The following is a 19,361-nucleotide window of genomic DNA, read 5'->3' on the forward strand; positions in this document are numbered from 1 at the left end:
ATTCATTCTTTAATTCACCTCCCGCATTACACATTTATGCCTAAGGATCGACTAGCTTTGTTATCCATATCCTTGTTTACCTATTTGGGTTGGATTATTATTGCTTAACTTTATGCTATTGCTCAACTCTAATCAATGAACATGATGAGATTATCTATGATACGCTGTTTTCCCTTCTCTTATCATGATGTTATACTTGTGGTCTTCAAGGGGGCTTGAGCGGTTTCTCGAGTGCCTCTTCGTAAGGACCTGTTCTATGGATGACCGCCCGGGAAAACAGTGCAACCATGAGGGTGGAATGGGGTGCCCTTAGCTGAATAATTAGAGGAACCGGGGTGTAGTTCGCTTAGCCGTCGTGCCGTCAATGGGGCTCGGTGTATGTGGCTTGCTCTGCCAAGGTTGATTTGTCCCTTGGGGAGGAGTGCGGTACATTTAGGAAACCTAACGGGCGACCACAGCCCCGGGGAATCTTTGTAAAGGCTACGTAGTGATGCCCTGCTGGGTCACCTTGGTAGTGATCAATGGAGAGTCATGATCTCCGGGCAGAAAGGGAATCACGGCTTGTGGGTAAAGTGCACAACCTCTGCAGAGTGTTTGAAAACTGATATATCAGCCGTGCTCGCGGTTATAAGCGGCCAAGGGAGCTCCAGTGATTAGTGGTACTTGATCAGAGATACTTTGGTTTACAGGTGGCAATGAGACTGATGGTTTTGGTTATGCCTATGGTGCTGGTAAGTGGTATTCTTTCCGTTTGGAAAGGTTACATCGGGCTAATAACTTGGGTTAATGCTAAAACCTGGCTTTCTATTAGTAAATAATAATCTGACCAACTAAAAGCAACTGCTTGACTTATCCCCACATAAAGCTAGTCCACTACAGCCAAACAGGATACTTGCTGAGTATGTTGATGTGTACTCACCCTTGCCCTACACACCAAATCCCCCCCATCCCCAGGTTGTTAGCATTGCAACCACTGCACAGGCGAAGATGAAGATGTGGAAGGAGACTTCCAGGAGTTCCAAGACTACGACGAGTTCTAGGCGTGGGTTAGCGGCAACCCCCCAGTCGGCTGCCTGTGAAGGCCGCGGTTATCTACGTTTCGTTTTCGCACTATGATTTATTGTAAGGACTATATGGACGTCTCAGACGTATGATGTAATCGACTATTATTTCCCTTTTCAATACCATTTTGAGCACTGTGTGATGATGTCCATGTTATGTAACTGCTGTGTACGTGAATAACTGATCCTGGCACGTACATGGTTCGCATTCGGTTTACCTTCTAAAACCGGGTGCGACATAAGTGGTATCAAAGCCATGCTGACTGTAGGACCGCTAACCTAGAATAGAATGGTCGTTCTAAGGACTATAGACCTCTGTCCCTGCCTTGACTTTGATGTCCCTTCAAAAGTTGGTCATACCGACCAAAACTATGTTCTACTGTATATTATACCTTGCTGAAAATTGTGTTTTATTCTAATCCTTCATTTACTTATGGTTCATTACTTGCTGGTCATATTAATTCTGTTCTCACTCTTTTGCTTGCGGTGTCTTTTGTAGATGGCTCGACTTAGACACACTGCACGAAAGTCCGTCATCCCCTTCTTACCCTCCCGCCTTGCTGAGCGTCCGCTTCGCCGTCCCGTGGCCGGACAGTCCAGCCACTTGGAGAGACTGCACCACCGCCTGCATGAGGAGCAGGAACGTCGACGACAGGAGCAGCAGGGCTCTTCTTTCTCGCTCCAACAGGAGATAGAGTCTGTGAGGAGCTGCTCCCCTGTGCTTCCCCTGGAGGCGCCCCCTACACCACCACTGGGCGCACCAGCTTCTGGAGTAGCTATTGGAGGAGACCCAGATGACGGAGGTGGCGACGACAGCTCGAGCCACGACACCGACTGCTGACCAGGAGCCGGAGGGATGGGTTGTTCGACCCATCACTCGCGACGCTGCTCGCGGGTGTCACTTCCACGATGCGCTCGACACCCTGCTACGTCGGGCACTTAACCAGCGTACTTGGTCCATCGAGTATCGCTGTGTGGTCTACCAGCATAGTCGCGGGGTCTACCCGGACCGCTGGGAGGCGACCTGCTTGGTGCGCCGTCCGTAGAACAGTCTCCAGGATGCGGAGGCCTGCTCAGAGCACTATTCTATCTCTGAGCGGGACTCAGCTGAGACGGCCATGCAAGATGCTGCACGGCGTGCGCTTTCGCACTACTGCTCGGTTCTCGGTGGGGTAGCTGACGGTCTCGACCTGAAGTATTACCCCCGCCGTCCATCTGACAGCACAGGAGGCGTGATTGTCTCACCTGTTGGCGAGGGCAATCCTAGGTTGAGCAGCACAGTCAACCTAGCCGCCGTGCTAAACACGGAGCTGGACCATGCATTAGACGAGCTGAGTAGGGCTCGTGCTGAGATCGCCTTGCCGCGGGCTGAGCGCGCGGAACGTCGTCACCTGGATGACGGTTCCCCCGCTCCCGTCGGGACTCAGCACCCGTACCGCTCACCTCGACGTGGACACCAGCCTTATGGCAACCCCGACTGCAAGACCAAGATCAATCTAGAACCATAGATCGTTAGAGTTGGATCTTGTAATTAATACAAAATACATACATAGAAGCTACAGTCTTAGCGTTAGTCTCGCTCTTAGTTAGTCTTAGTTAGACGGGGTAGTTTGCTATATCCTGTGCATTTATGTTTGTCATGATGAACTATGTTTGGTTTGGATCTTTGTAATGACTGTCACCAGAGTGTGGGTATCCCCTGCATTTTGGTTTACCTGTTATATGTTAATGGAGTTAGCTATATAGTTGGGAAACCTTTTATTCCACTTTCCTCTTTATCTGAGAAGCTGTGTGGTCTGTGTTGGAGATCAGTGAAGATGCTCATCTGTTCAGTGCTGTTGAAGAATTCTATACTCTTTTTTTATGCTGCAAGATTTGCAAGATCAGTTCTGATGTGTGGTTGCATTCTGCAGATGTCAGAGAACAGGCGCAGAGGAGGAAGGCGTGCTCAGCAGGAGCGAGCCGCTCAGCAGGAGGAGGTGCCCCAGCAACAGCACCTGCCGCCCCCGCCCCCGATGTCCATCGAGCAGATGTTTCTGATGCAGACTCAGGCAGTCCAAGCCATCGGTCAGACTTTGGCCGCCATTCAGCAGCAGCAGCAGCAACAGCAGCAGGCCCCACCTCAGCCTCAGATGCCCAGAGACAAGCGTGCTAAATTCATGAGAGGTCATCCACCAACGTTTGCTCATTCTTCTGACTTTATGGATGCTGAAGACTGGCTGCGCACTGTGGAGCGGGAGTTGCATACCGCTCAGTGTGATGATATGGAGAAAGTCTTGTATGGTCCCCGTCTGTTGAGAGGAGCAGCTCAGTCATGGTGGGAGTCTTACCTCGCCACCCATGCCCACCCTGACACCATCACCTGGGAAGAGTTCAGAGGAAGCTTTCGTCAGTACCATGTGCCTGCAGGTCTGATGACAGTAAAGAAGGAGTTCCTGGCCCTCAAGCAAGGGCCATTGTCTGTCAGTGAGTACCGGGACAGGTTTCTGCAGTTGTCTCGCTATGCTCCTGAAGATGTCAACACCGACGCCAATCGGCAGTACCGTTTCCTGAGAGGCTTGGTTGACCCTCTGCACTATCAGCTGATGAATCATACCTTCCCGACATTCCAGCACCTGATTGACAGAGCAATCATGACGGAGAGGAAGCGTAAGGAGATGGAGGATCGTAAGCGTAAGATCAGTGGACCCCAGCCTAGAAGTAGCAATCGTCCTCGTTCCTCAAGCAATCAACCTCAGCAGTTCAGGCAGAACCAGTGTCCACCTCAGCAGCATCAGCAGTTCCAGAGGCAGTATCTTCAGCATCAGTACCAGAACCATCAGAACAATCAGTCATGAGGTCAGTTTCAGAGGCAGAATCAGCAGGCACCTCGTCTTCCTGCCCCAGCAACCCAGCAGAACAGTCAGGCAGCACCAGCTCAGGTTGGAAACAGAGCATGTTTCCACTGTGGAGAGCAAGGCCAATGGGTGATGCAATGTCCGAAGAAGGCAGCCCAGCAGCAGTCAGGCCCCAATGCCCCAGCAAAGTAGAACGTGCCTCAGCCTGGAGCAGGCAATCGCTCTCAGCCACGCTACAATCATGGGAGACTGAACCACTTCGAGGCTGAAGCAGTTCAGGAGACCCCCAGCATGATAGTAGGTATGTTCCCAGTCCACTCCCATATTGCAGAAGTGTTATTTGATACTGGAGCAACGCATTCTTTCATTACTGCATCATGGGTAGGAACACATAATCTTCCAATTACTACCATGTCAACCCCCATTCAAATTGACTCAGCCGGTGGTAGAATTCGAGCCGATAGCATTTGTTTGAATGTATGTGTGGAAATAAAGGGATAGCGTTTCCCGCTAACCTCATAGTAATGGGTACTCAGGGAATATATGTCATCCTAGAGATGAATTGGCTAGATAAGTATCAGGCAGTTATCAGTTGTGATAAAAGGACAATCAAGTTGGTGTCTCCACTAGGAGAGGAAGTGGTGACTGAGTTAGTCCCGCCTGAGCCAAAGAAAGCAAGTTGTTATCAGATAGCTGTTGATAGCAGTGAAGCAGACCCAATCGAGAGTATCAAGGTTGTGTCCGAATTCCCAGATGTGTTTCCAAAGGACTTACCGGGTATGCCACCAGAGCGGAAAGTTGAATTTGCCATAGAGCTTCTTCCTGGAACCGCCCCTATCTTTAAGAGGGCTTACAGAATATCTGGACCAGAGTTGGTTGAACTTAAGGAGCAGATTGATGAGCTGTCAGAGAAAGGTTACATCCGGCCAAGCACCTCGCCTTGGCCCGCTCCTGTCTTGTTCGTGGAGAAGAAAGATGGCACCAAGAGGATGTGCATCGATTACCGAGCTTTGAATGAAGTCACGATCAAGAACAAGTACCCTTTGCCCAGAATAGAAGATCTGTTCGAACAGTTGAGAGGAGCCATTGTGTTCTCCAAGATTGATCTGAGGTTAGGTTATCATCAGCTCAGGATCCGACCTTCGGACATTCCGAAGACAGCATTCATTACCAGGTATGGTTTGTATGAGTTCACTGTGATGTCTTTTGGTCTGACCAATGCACCAGCGTTCTTCATGAACTTGATGAATAGTGTATTCATGGACTATCTCGATAAGTTTGTGGTGGTATTCATTGATGACATTCTGATTTATTCTCAAAGCGAAGAAGAGCACGCAGATCATTTGAAGATGGTATTGCAGAGATTGCGAGAGCACCAGTTGTATGCAAAGTTGAGCAAGTGTGAGTTCTGGATCAGTGAAGTCCTGTTCTTGGGTCACATAATCAACAAAGAAGGATTGGTTGTGGATCCGAAGAAAGTGGAAGACATTCTGAACTGGAAAGCGCCAACAGATACTCGAGGAATCAAGAGTTTCATTGGAATGGCCGGATATTATCAGCGATTCATTAAAGGGTTTTTGAAGATTGCGAAACCAATGACAGCATTGCTAGGCAACAAAGTTGAGTTCAAGTGGACCCAGAAATGTTAAGAGGCCTTTGAAGCGCTGAAAGAGAAGTTGACAACAGCGCCTGTCCTAGTCTTGCCTGATATGCACAAGCCCTTCTCGGTGTATTGTGATGCTTGCTACACAGGTTTGGGATGTGTGTTGATGCAAGAGGGAAGAGTTGTGGCTTACTCGTCCCGACAGTTGAAGGTTCATGAGAAGAATTACCCAATCCATGATCTAGAGTTGGCAGCAGTGGTTCACGCACTGAAGACATGGAGGCACTACCTGTATGGACAGAAATGTGATGTTTACACAGACCACAAGAGTCTGAAGTACATATTCACTCAGTCAGAGTTGAATATGAGGCATCGAAGATGGTTAGAGTTGGTCAAAGACTATGAGTTGGAGATCCATTGCCATCCAGGCAAAGCAAACGTAGTGGCAGATGCTTTGAGCAGGAAGAGTCAAGTCAATCTGATGGTCGCTCATCCGATGCCTTATGAGTTGGCCAAGGAGTTTGACAGGTTGAGTCTCGGGTTTCTGAACAATTCGTGATGAGTCACAGTCGAGTTGGAACCTACCTTGGAGCGTGAAATCAAAGAAGCGCAGAAGAATGATGAGAAGATCAGTGAGATCCGGCGACTGATTCTAGACGGCAGAGGCAAAGATTTTCGAGAAGATGCAGAGGGTGTGATATGGTTCAAAGACCGCTTGTGTGTTCCCAATGTCCAACCCATTCGGGAGTTGATTCTCAAGGAAGCTCATGAGACAGCCTATTCGATTCACCCTGGCAGTGAGAAGATGTATCAGGATCTGAAGAAGAAATTCTGGTGGTACGGAATGAAGAGGGAATCGCAGAGCATGTGGCTATGTGCGATAGTTGTCGAAGAATTAAGGCAGAGCACCAGAGACTAGCTGTATTGTTGCAACCATTGCAGATCCCTCAGTGGAAATGGGATGAAATTGGTATGGATTTCTTAGTCGGATTGCCTCGCACTCGAGCCGGCTACGATTCCATTTGGGTAGTAGTGGACCGCTTGACCAAGTCAGCCCACTTCATACCTGTCAAGACCAACTATAGCAGTGCAGTATTGGCAGAGTTGTATATGTCTCGGATCGTTTGTCTTCATGGTGTGCCAAAGAAGATAGTGTCAGACAGAGGAACACAGTTCACCTCTCATTTCTGGCAGCAGTTGCATGAAGCCTTGGGCACACATCTGAATTTCAGTTCAGCTTATCATCCACAGACAGATGGCCAGACCGAAAGAACCAATCAAATTCTTGAAGACATGTTGAGGGCCTGTGCGTTGCAAGATCAGTCCGGATGGGACAAGAGATTGCCTTATGCAGAGTTTTCCTATAACAACAGTTACCAGGCCAGTTTGAAGATGTCACCATTTCAGGCGCTCTATGGGAGGAGTTGTAGAACTCCGTTGCAATGGGATCAGCCTGGAGAGAAACAAGTGTTTGGGCCAGACATTCTACTTGAAGCTGAAGAGAACATCAAGATGGTCCGAGAGAATCTGAAGATAGCGCAATCGAGGCAGCGAAGCTATGCAGACACAAGAAGAAGAGAGCTGAGTTTCAAAGTCGGAGACTTTGTCTATCTGAAAGTGTCACCGATCAGAGGAGTCAGAACGTTCAGAGTCAAAGGCAAGCTAGCACCCCGCTACATTGGTCTGTACCAAATTCTCTCAAGGCGTGGAGAAGTGGCCTATCAGCTCAGTCTGCCAGAGAATTTGTCCGCTGTGCATGATGTCTTTCATGTGTCTGAGTTGAAGAATTGCTTGCGTGTGCCAGAAGAGCAGTTGCCAGTGGAAGGTCTCGAAGTCCAGGAGGACTTGACCTACGTTGAGAAGCCAGTGCAAATCCTTGAGATTGCAGACAGAGTCACCCGAAGGAAGACCATCATAATGTGCAAAGTTAGATGGAATCACCATTCAGAGGAAGAAGCAACCTGGGAGCGTGAAGATGATCTGATGGCTAAATACCCTGAGCTCTTTGCTAGCCAACCCTGAATCTCGAGGGCGAGATTCTTTTAAGGGGGGTAGGTTTGTAACGCCCTGAATTTGGGGGTAGAATTTTTTCTTCTTTTCTCTCACCAAATTCAGGAGTTACTCTTTCCTTTTTCCCTTTTCTTCTCGCTAAGCCTTGATCTTTTCTAAAAGTTATAGTGAGAATTAGCTCGACATCTTGTGTAACCAAAACCTAGAACTATTTTTGTTTGTTGCATCATGCCGGATTATGCACTCTTTTGTTTGCGGTTGAGTGAAGTGGAGAATTAGGCATATAAGAAAATGTGGAAATTAGAAAAAGAAAAGCCTTTTCTTTTTCTCTCTCCCCCCCCTTCTCCCCTTTTGGCCCAGCCGCCCCTTCCCCTTGGCCCAAGCGGCCCAGCCGCCCCCCTCCCCTTCCCGCGTGGGCCCCACGGCGGCCCAACCGCCCCTCCCCCGCCGTGGGCCGTCCTGGCGGCCCTAGCCGCGCCCCCATCCCTCCTTTGGGCCCAGTCGGCCCAACCGCCCCCTCCCCTTTCCTATTTTTTCCAAAAATCCCCTCCCAGCGGGCCCCGCCCGTCATCCCCTCTCTCTCTCCCTCTCCCTAACCCTAACTGCCGCCGCCCTCTCCCTGCCCTAGCGCCGCCGCCGCCCCTCCCCGGCGCCGCCGCCGCGCCGTCCTCCCCCTCCGGTGAGGCTTCTCCCCCCCCCTCCTCCCTCCTCTCCTTCCCCTCCCTCCTCCTTCCCTCCCGTCGGCGCCCTCCCCCACGCCATGGGCGCGCTCGCCCGGCCCCGGCGAGCTCGGCCGCCCCCAGCGAGCTCGGCCCCGGCCCCGGCCGCCCCGCCCCGCCCCGCCCTCGCCTCGGCCGCTCCGGCGAGCCCCCGACCCCGGCCTCGCCCGCGCCCGCCCCGGTGCTCGCCGGCCCCGGCCGCCGTCCCCCGCCGTGCCGCCCCCGGCCGCGCCGCCTCCGTGCCCGGTCCGCACGCCTCCCGGCAAGCTCGGCCGCCTCCCGGCGAGCTCGGCCGCCCCCGTCGCGCCCCGGCTCGGCCGCCCGCCCCGCGCCCGACCGTGTCCTCGCCCGGCCGTCACCTCGCCCGGTCGTGTCCTCGCCCGGACGTGTCCTCGCTCGCCCGTGCTCGCTTGCCCCGGCGTGCTTGCCCGCTCGCCCCGCCGTGCCTTGCTCGCGTCGTGACGGCCCCGGCTTGGCCTCGAGCTCGTCCCAACGTGCCTATGGCGCGCGGCTTTGAGCTTGGCTAGCGCACGGCCCCGACGTGTGCACGGCTAGTTCGTGGTGTGTGCGTGCGGCCTCGCACGCGTGCCTTGGCACGACTCGTCGTGTCCCCGTCTACCCCCAGACGCCCCGTCTACCCCACCCCGTACCCTATGCGCGCTAATCCCGTTGTTCATATTAATAAGATACGAGTCTCAATTTGGAAATTGGTTACGTTAGTTAATTTGTATAGGTAATCGTCTAACTCATTCAATGTTAATCTACTAAAAGTGGTCACGTTTACATTAGTGCATGTAGCTAATTCTTTTGTTAGAACCAATTGGAACAAGAGCACATGACGTCTAGTTATTCGTTTACCCGTAGTGCACCTCGAGCATAAGCCTTAACCCCTGCGAGACCTTCCCTCGTTTCTTTCTAACCAAGGTAAATTCATTATCGTATGTGATATTCTATGCATATTTACTTTATTTGTTCTCTTGTATGGTGTACTGTTTGTTTCCTAATTTGAATGGATGGATGTATGTATGCTTGCAATGGCATAGAGAACGATCCGGTTGAAGAGCCCGAGGAACTCGCAGGAGAAGCCCCTGAGCAGCAGTCAGTTGGTGGAGGCAAGTGTCCCTTGACCTATCTCTGTCCTATTCATTCTTTAATTCACCTCCCGCATTACACATTTATGCCTAAGGATCGACTAGCTTTGTTATCCATATCCTTGTTTACCTATTTGGGTTGGATTATTATTGCTTAACTTTATGCTATTGATCAACTCTAATCAATGAACATGATGAGATTATCTATGATACGCTGTTTTCCCTTCTCTTATCATGATGTTATACTTGTGGTCTTCAAGGGGGCTTGAGCGGTTTCTCGAGTGCCTCTCCATAAGGACCTGTTCTATGGATGACCGCCCGGGAAAACAGTGCAACCATGAGGGTGGAATGGGGTGCCCTTAGCTGAATAATTAGAGGAACCGGGGTGTAGTTCGCTTAGCCGTCCTGCCGTCAATGGGGCTCAGTGTATGCGGCTCGCTCTGCCAAGGTTGATTTGTCCCTTGGGGAGGAGTGTGGTACATTTAGGAAACCTAACGGGCGACTATAGCCCCGGGGAATCTTTGTAAAGGCTACGTAGTGATGCCCTGCTAGGTCACCTTGGTAGTGATCAATGGAGAGTCATGATCTCCGGGCAGAAAGGGAATCACGGCTTGTGGGTAAAGTGCACAACCTCTGCAGAGTGTTTGAAAACTGATATATCAGCCATGCTCGCGGTTATGAGCGGCCAAGGGAGCTCTAGTGATTAGTGGTACTTGATCAGAGATACTTTGGTTTACAGGTGGCAATGAGACTGATGGTTTTGGTTATGGCTATGGTGCTGGTAAGTGGTATTCTTTCCGTTTGGAAAGGGTACATCGGGCTAATAACTTGGGTTAATGCTAAAACCTGGCTTTCTATTAGTAAATAATAATCTGACCAACTAAAAGCAACTGCTTGACTTATCCCCACATAAAGCTAGTCCACTACAGCCAAACAGGATACTTGCTGAGTATGTTGATGTGTACTCACCCTTGCCCTACACACCAAATCCCCCCCCATCCCCAGGTTGTCAGCATTGCAACCACTGCTCAGGCGAAGATGAAGTTGTGGAAGGAGACTTCCAGGAGTTCCAAGACTACGACGAGTTCTAGGCGTGGGTTAGCGGCAACCCCCCAGTTGGCTGCCTGTGAAGGCCGCGGTTATCTACGTTTCGTTTTCGCACTTTGATTTATTGTAAGGACTATATGGACGTCTCAGACGTATGATGTAATCGACTATTATTTCCCTTTTCAATACCATTTTGAGCACTGTGTGATGATGTCCATGTTATGTAACTGTTGTGTACGTGAATAACTGATCCTGGCACGTACATGGTTCGCATTCGGTTTACCTTCTAAAACCGGGTGTGACAGTGTGCGAAACATCAAAAGAAATTCCTAGAATCAATCATATTTAGCTCATGCCTAATTTTGTTAAAAGTTTGTTCATCTAGTGGCTTGGTAAAGATATCGGCTAATTGATCTTTAGTGTTAATATATGCAATCTCGATATCTCCCTTTTGTTGGTGATCCCTTAGAAAATGATACCGAATGGCTATGTGTTTAGTGCGGCTATGCTCAATTGGATTATCCGCCATGCGGATTGCACTCTCATTATCACATAGAAGAGGAACTTTGGTTAATTTGTAACCATAGTCCCTAAGGGTTTGCCTCATCCAAAGCAATTGCGCGCAACAATGTCCTGCGGCAATATACTCGGCTTCGGCGGTAGAAAGAGCTATGAAATTTTGCTTCTTTGAAGCCCAAGACACCAAGGATCTTCCCAAGAACTGGCAAGTCCCCGATGTGCTCTTTCTATTAATCTTACAACCCGCCCAATCGGCATCGGAATAACCAACTAAGTCAAATGTGGATCCCCGAGGGTACCAAAGCCCAAACTTAGGAGTATGAACTAAATATCTCAAGATTCGTTTTACGGCCGTAAGTTGAGCTTCCTTAGGGTCGGCTTGGAATCTTGCACACATGCATACGGAAAGCATAATGTCCGGTCGAGATGCACATAAATAGAGTAGTGAACCTATCATCGACCAGTATACCTTTTGATCTACGGATTTACCTTCCGTGTCGAGGTCGAGATGCCCATTGGTTCCCATGGGTGTCTTGATGGGCTTGGCATCCTTCATCCCAAACTTGTTTAGAATGTCTTGAATATACTTTGTTTGGCTAATGAAGGTGCCCTCTTGGAGTTGCTTCACTTGAAATCCCAAGAAGTACTTGAACTCCCCCGTCATAGACATCTCGAATTTTTGTGTCATGATCCTACTAAATTCTTCACATGTAGATTCGTTAGTAGACCCAAATATGATATCATCAACATAAATTTGGCATACAAACAAATCATTGTCAAGAGTTTTAGTAAATAAAGTAGGATCGGCCTTTCCGACTTTGAAGCCATTAGTGATAAGAAAGTCTCTTAGGCATTCATACCATGCTCTTGGGGCTTGCTTGAGCCCATAAAGCGCCTTAGAGAGTTTATAAACATGGTTAGGGTACTCACTATCTTCAAAGCCGTAAGGTTGCTCAACATAGACCTCTTCCTTGATTGGTCCGTTGAGGAAGGCACTCTTCACGTCCATTTGATAAAGCTTGAAGCCATGGTAAGTAGCATAGGCCAATAATATACGAATTGACTCAAGCCTAGCTACGGGTGCATAGGTTTCACCGAAATCCAAACCTTCGACTTGGGAGTATCCCTTGGCCACAAGTCGGCTTTGTTCCTTGTCACCACACCATGCTTGTCTTGCTTGTTGCGGAACACCCACTTGGTTCCTACAACATTTTGATTAGGACGTGGAACCAAATGACATACCTTATTCCTAGTGAAGTTGTTGAGCTCCTCTTGCATCGCCACCACCCAATCCAAATCTTGAAGTGCTTCCTATACCCTGTGTGGCTCAATAGAGGAGACAAAAGAGTAATGTTCACAAAAATGTGCAACACGGGATCTAGTGGTTACCCCCTTATGAATGTCGCCGAGGATGGTGTCGACGGTGTGATCTCGTTGGATTGCTTGGTGGACTCTTGGGTGTGGCAGTCTTGGTTCTTCATCCTCCTTGTCTTGATCATTTGCATCTCCCCCTTGATCATTACCGTCATCTTGAGGTGGCTCATCTCTTTGATCTTCTCCTTCATCAACTTGAGCCTCATCCTCATTTTGAGTTTGTGGAGATGCTTGAGTGGAGGAGGATGGTTGATCTTGTGCATTTGGAGGCTCTTCAGATTCCTTAGGACACACATCCCCAATGGACATGTTCCTTAGCGCGATGCATGGAGCCTCTTCATCACCTATCTCATCAGGATCAACTTGCTCTACTTGAGAGCCGTTAGTCTCATCAAACACAACGTCACAAGAAACTTCAACTTGTCCAGAGGACTTGTTAAAGACTCTATATTCCCTTGTGTTTGAATCATATCCTAGTAAAAAGCCTTCTACAGTCTTAGGAGCAAATTTAGATTTTCTACCTCTTTTAACAAGTATAAAGCATTTGCTACCAAAGACTCTAAAATATGAAATATTGGGCTTTTTACCGGTTAGGAGCTCATATGATGTCTTCTTGAGGATTCGGTGTAGATACAACCGGTTGATGGCGTAGCAGGCGGTGTTGACCGCCTCGGCCCAAAACCGATCCGAAGTCTTGTACTCATCAAACATTGTTCTTGCCATGTCCAATAGAGTTCGATTCTTCCTCTCCACTACACCATTTTGTTGTGGCGTGTAGGGAGAAGAGAACTCATGCTTGATCCCCTCCTCCTCAAGGAAGCCTTCAATTTGAGAGTTCTTGAACTCCGTCCCATTGTCGCTTCTAATTTTCTTGATCCTTAAGCCAAATTCGTTTTGAGCTCGTCTCAAGAATCCCTTTAAAGTATCTTGGGTATGAGATTTTTCCTACAAAAAGAACACCCAAGTGAAGCGAGAATAATCATCCACAATAACTAGACAGTACTTACTCCCGCCGATGCTTATGTAAGTAATCGGGCCGAATAGATCCATGTGTAGGAGCTCGAGCGGTTTGTCAGTCGTCATGATGTTCTTGTGTGGATGATGAGTACCAACTTGCTTTCCTGCTTGACATGCGCTACAAATCCTGTCTTTCTCAAAATGAACATTTGTTAATCCTAAAATGTGCTCTCCCTTTAGAAGCTTATGAAGATTCTTCATCCCAACATGGGCTAGTCGGCGGTGCCAGAGCCAACCCATGTTAGTATTAGCAATTAAGCAAGTGTCGAGTTCAGCTCTATCAAAATCTACCAAGTATAGCTGACCCTCTAATACTCCCTTAAATGCTACTGAATCATCACTTCTTCTAAAGACAGTGACACCTACATTAGTAAATAGACAGTTGTAGCCCATTTGACATAATTGAGAAATGGAAAGCAAATTGTAATCTAAAGAATCTACAAGAAAAACATTGGAAATGGAATGGTCAGGTGATATAGCAATTTTACCCAATCCTTTGACCAAAGCTTGGTTTCCATCCCCGAATGTGATAGCTCGTTGGGGATCTTGGTTTTTCTCGTAGGAGGAGAACATCTTCTTCTCCCCTGTCATGTGGTTTGTGCACCCGCTGTCGATGATCCAACTTGAGCCCCCGGATGCATAAACCTACAAAACAAGTTTAGTTCTTGATTTTAGGTACCCAAATGGTTTTGGGTCCTTTGGCATTAGACACAAGAACTTTGGGTACCCAAACACAAGTCTTTGACCCCTTGTGCTTGCCACCAACATACTTGGCAACTACCTTGCCGGATTTGTTAGTTAACACATAAGAAGCATCAAAAGTTTTAAATGAAATGCTATGGTCATTTGATGCACTAGGAGTTTTCTTCTTAGGCAACTTAGCATGGGTTGGTTGCCTAGAGCTAGATGTCTCACCCTTGTACATAAAAGCATGATTAGGGCCAGGGTGAGACTTCCTAGAATGAATTCTCCTTATCTTGTTCTCGGGATATCCGGCAGGGTACAAAATGTAACCCTCGTTATCCTGAGGCATGGGAGCCTTGCCCTTAACAAAATTGGACAATTTCTTAGGAGGGGCATTAAGTTTGACATTGTCTTCCCTTTGGAAGCCAATGCCATCCTTAATGCCAGGGCGTCTCCCACTATAAAGCATACTACGAGCAAACTTAAAATTTTCATTTTCTAGTTCATGCTCGGCAATTTTAGCATCTAATTTGGCTATATGATCATTTTGTTGTTTAATTAAGGCAATGTGATCATGAATAGCATCAATGTTAATATCTCTACATCTAGTGCAAATAGTGACATGCTCAATGGTAGATGTAGAGGGTTTGCAAGAATTAAGTTCAACAATCTTAGCACGCAATATATCATTTTTATCTCTAAGATTGGAAATTGTAATATTGCAAACATCTAGTTCTTTAGCCTTAGCAAGCAAATTTTCATTTTCAATCCTAAGGCTAGCAAGAGAAATGTTCAATTCTTCAATCTTAGCAAGCAAATCAACATTATCATTTCTAGGATTGGGAATTGAAACATCACAAGCATTTGAATCAACCTTAGCCATTAGACTAGCATTATCATTTCTAAGGTTGTCAATAGTCTCATGGCAAGTGCTTAGCTCACTAGATAGTTTTTCACATTTTTCTACTTCTAGAGCATAAGCATTTTTAACCTTAACATGCTTCTTATTTTCTTTAATAAGGAAATCCTCTTGGGTGTCTAAGAGATCATCCTTCTCATGGATAGCACTAATCAATTCATTTAATTTTTCTTTTTGTTGCATGTTTAGGTTGGCAAAAAGAATGTGCAAGTTATCCTCCTCATTACTAGCATTATCCTCATCACTAGAGGTTTCATATTTAGTGGAGGCTCTTGATTTTACCTTCTTCCTTTTGTCGTCCTTTGCCATGAGACACTTGTGGTCGACGTTGGGGAAGAGAAGACCCTTGGTGACGGCAATGTTTGTGGCGTCCTCGTCGGAGGAGGAGTCGGTGGAGCTCTCGTCGGAGTCCCACTCCTGACAAACATGGGCATCGCCGCCCTTCTTCTTATAGTACTTCTTCTTCTCCTTTCTTCTCCCCTTCTTGTCGTCGCCCCTGTCACTGTCACTAGAAATAGGACATTTTGCAATAAAATGACCAGGCTTACCACATTTGTAGCACACTTTCTTGGAGCGGGGCTTGTAATCCTCCCCCCTCCTCTGCTTGAGGATTTGACAGAAGCTCTTGATGATGAGCGCCATCTCCTCATTGTCGAGCTTGGAGGCGTCGATGGGTGTTCTCCTTCTTTTCTTCCGTCGCCTTGAATGCGACCGGTTGTGCTTCGGACGTGGAGGGGCCGTCAAGCTCATTGATCTTCTTTGAGCCTTTGATCATCAATTCAAAGCTCACAAAATTCCTGATTACTTCCTCGGGAGTCATTAGTGTATATCTAGGATTGCCACGAATTAATTGAACTTGAGTAGGGTTAAGGAAAACAAGTGATCTTAAAATAACCTTAACCATTTTGTGGTCATCCCATTTTTTGCTCCCGAGGTTGCGCACTTGGTTTACCAGAGTTTTGAGCCGGTTGTACATGTCTTGTGGCTCCTCCCCTTGGTGAAGTCGAAAACGACCGAGCTCCCCCTCGATCGTTTCCCGCTTGGTGATTTTGGTCACCTCGTCTCCTTCGTGCGTGGTCTTTAGCGTGTCCCAAATCTCCTTAGCACCTTATTATACTCCTCTCGACTTAGAGAGGCAAGGAGTATAGTTGAGGCTTGGGAGTTGAAGTGTTGGATTTGGACCACTTCGTCCTCATCATAGTCTTCATCCCCTACGGATGGTACCTGTACACCAAACTCAACAACAACCCATATACTTTTGTGGAGTGAGGTTAGATGAAATCGCATCAAATCACTCCACCTAGCGTAATCTTCACCATCAAACGTTGGTGGTTTGCCTAATGGGACGGAAAGTAAAGGCGTATGTTTAGGAATGTGAGGATAGCGTAGGGGGATCTTACTAAACTTCTTGCGCTCATGGCGCTTAGAAGTGACTGACGGTGCGTCGGAGCCGGAGGTGGAAGGTGATGAAGTATCGGTCTCGTAGTAGACCACCTTCCTCATCTTCTTTTTCTTGTCGCCACTCCGATGCGACTTGTGGGAAGAGGACTTCTTCTCCTTCCCCTTCCCCTTGTTGCGGGACTCTTCCGATGAAGCTTTCCCGTGGCTTGTAGTGGTCTTGTCGCCGGTCTCCATCTCCTTCTTGGCGCGATCTCCCGACAGCACTTCGAGAGGTTAGGCTCTAATGAAGCACCGGGCTCTGATACCAATTGAAAGTCGCCTAGAGGGGGGTGAATAGGGAGAATCTGAAATTTACAAACTTAATCACAACTACAAGCCGGGTTAGCGTTAGAAATGTAAAGCGAGTCCGAGAGAGAGGGCGGAAAAACAAATCGTAAAGAGCGAGACACGATTGTAGGAAACTGGTGACGCCTAAGAGGGGGGGTGAATTAGGACTTCTAAAACTTTCGCTAAACTAGGCCACAAATAAATCCTTAGAGCAAAACCTATGCAAATAATCAAACTAGAATGTGCAAACTAGGTTTTGTCTAAGTGTTGCTATCTCTACCGCAATGGCTAAGTTTCAATCTACACTATATAAGCATGAATACAAGATTGAAACTTAAATGCTTAATATAAATGCGGAAACTTAAAGAGGAAAGTAGAGAAGCAAACTCTCGTGGATGACGCCGGTATTTTTACCGAGGTATCCGGAACCGCGCAAGGTCCCGACTAATCCTCGTTGGTGCCCCTACGCAAAGGGAAGCCCATGCGAGGGCCAAGCACCTCGGTCGAGTAACTCCGTAGAGAGCCGCGGGCCTTCTCCACGCACAAGTGGTGCTCCGCTTCCGGCTCCTCTCGGACGCTCCCCGCCGTCTCCACTATCGAGCTTCCGGCCGAAACGCCGCGGGCCTCGTTCCCTCCGGTACACGGTGGCGACCGTGACACAAACACGGTTGTAACGGTCTCGCAAGACTCTCGCCCCACTTGGTACAATTACAACGGCCCGCGCAAGAGCCGAGGGGTTGTGTGGTTTGTCTAAACTCACTCAACTAACTAGGATTCACCTAGAGCAAGCGCTAATGTGGTCTAACTAACCTAAGCACTTCGCAAAGCACCTACGCTAATCACCGAGTGATTATATTAAGCACTTGGGTGTTTGAGCACTTGGAAATGTCTACAATATGCCTTGGTATGTTGCTTGGGCTCCCACACCTCCAAATGGCCGGTTGGGTGAAGTATATATAGGCCCCAACTCAAATATAGCCGTTGGAAAGCAGTTCTGCAGCTTTCTGCGGCGCACCGGACAGGTGCACCGGACTGTCCGGTGGTGCACCGGACATGCCACGTGTACTAGCCGTTAAAAGTAGCCGTTTGAGCTTCCGAAGATGGCGCACCGGACGGTCCGGTGTGCACCGGACAGCCCATGTCCGCTTGTCGTATTTTGGTCGTAACTTTTAGCTCCGAACTCCGATTTCGATGATCTTGTACTTTTTGGAAAGCTTATGAAATTCTCTACATCCCAGAGTTGAAGCCATACCAGTTTGAGCAAATGTGGCGCACCGGACAGTCCGGTGTGCACCGGACATCCCATATGCTGCTCTTGTTTTTTCAGCAATTCCGACTTCGTATTGAGGGCATAACTTTTAGCTCCGAACTCCGATTTTGATGATCTTGGACTTTTTGGAAAGCTTATAACATTATCTACATCTCAGAGTTGAAGCCATGTCAGTTTGAGTAGATTTGATTTTGTGAAACACTTCCAATTCAGTCAGCCCTTCCTCTCAACTTTGTCAAGTTCACTTTTGTTTTGCATCTTTGTATCTCACTTCTACTTCTTGATGTGTTGGACTCTTAGCATAAATAAATTGTCTTCAATATGACTTTGTAATGTCTTATATTGGTATTATAATGTCTTCTTTGAGGTGTTGCATCCTCAGAGCCTCAGTCCAATCCACTTTGCATCCTGTGGACTACAACACACAAACACTTGGAAAATACATTAGTTCACAGGTTGTGTTAATCATCAAACACCAAAATCTATTAAGCCAAATGGCTCGGGGTCCATTTTCCTTACAACGATGATTTATTTTACCGAGGTTCAGTTCTTGCAAACCTACTCCCCGTTGAGGTAGTCACAAAGACCGAGTCTCTTTCAACCCTTTCCCTCTCTCAAACGGTCCCTCGGACCGAGTGAGCTTCTTCTTCTCAATCAAACGGGAACAAATTTCCCCGCAAGGACCACCACATAATTGGTGTCTCTTGCCTTAATTACAATTGAGTTGTTCGCAAGAAAGAGTGAAAGAAAGAAGCAATCCAAGCTCAAGAGCTCAAAAGAACACAACAAATCTCTCTCACTTATCACTAAAGCTTTGTGTGGAATTGGGAGAGGATTTGATCACTTGGGTGTATCTAGAATTGAATGCTAGAGCTCTTGTAAGTAGTTGGAAGGTGGAAAACTTGGATGACTTGAATGTGGGGGTGGTTGGGGTATTTATAGCCCCAACCACCAAACTTGACCGTTGGTGGGGGCTGCTGTCGACGGGCGCACCGGACAGTCCGGTGCGCCACCGGACAGTGTCCGGTGCGCCAGCCACGTCACCCGGCCGTTAGGGTTCGACCGTTGGAGCTCTGACTGGTGGGGTCGCCTGGCTGTCCGGTGGTGCACCGGACAGGTACTGTAGACTGTCCGGTGCGCCGTCTCGCACGTGCCTGACTTTTGTGCGCTCTGGCGCGCATTAAATGCCTCTGCAGGTGACCGTTGGCGCTGAAATAACCGTTGCTCCGTTGTCACACCAGACAGTCCGGTGTGCACCGGACACTGTCCGGTGACTCACCGGGCAGTCCGGTGAATTATAGCGGAGTGCCCTTGGAAATTCCCGAAGGTGAAGAGTTCGGCCTTGAGTGCCCTGGTGCACCGGACAGTCCGGTGCGCCAGACCAGGGCACACTTCGGTAATCCCTTGCTCTCTTTGTTGAACCCTTTTCTTGGTCTTCTCATTGGCTTATTGTGAACCTTTGGCACCTGTATAACTTATAGA

The sequence above is a fragment of the Zea mays genome, chromosome 3 (assembly GCF_902167145.1).
Source record: "Zea mays cultivar B73 chromosome 3, Zm-B73-REFERENCE-NAM-5.0, whole genome shotgun sequence".
Lineage (NCBI taxonomy): Eukaryota > Viridiplantae > Streptophyta > Magnoliopsida > Poales > Poaceae > Zea > Zea mays.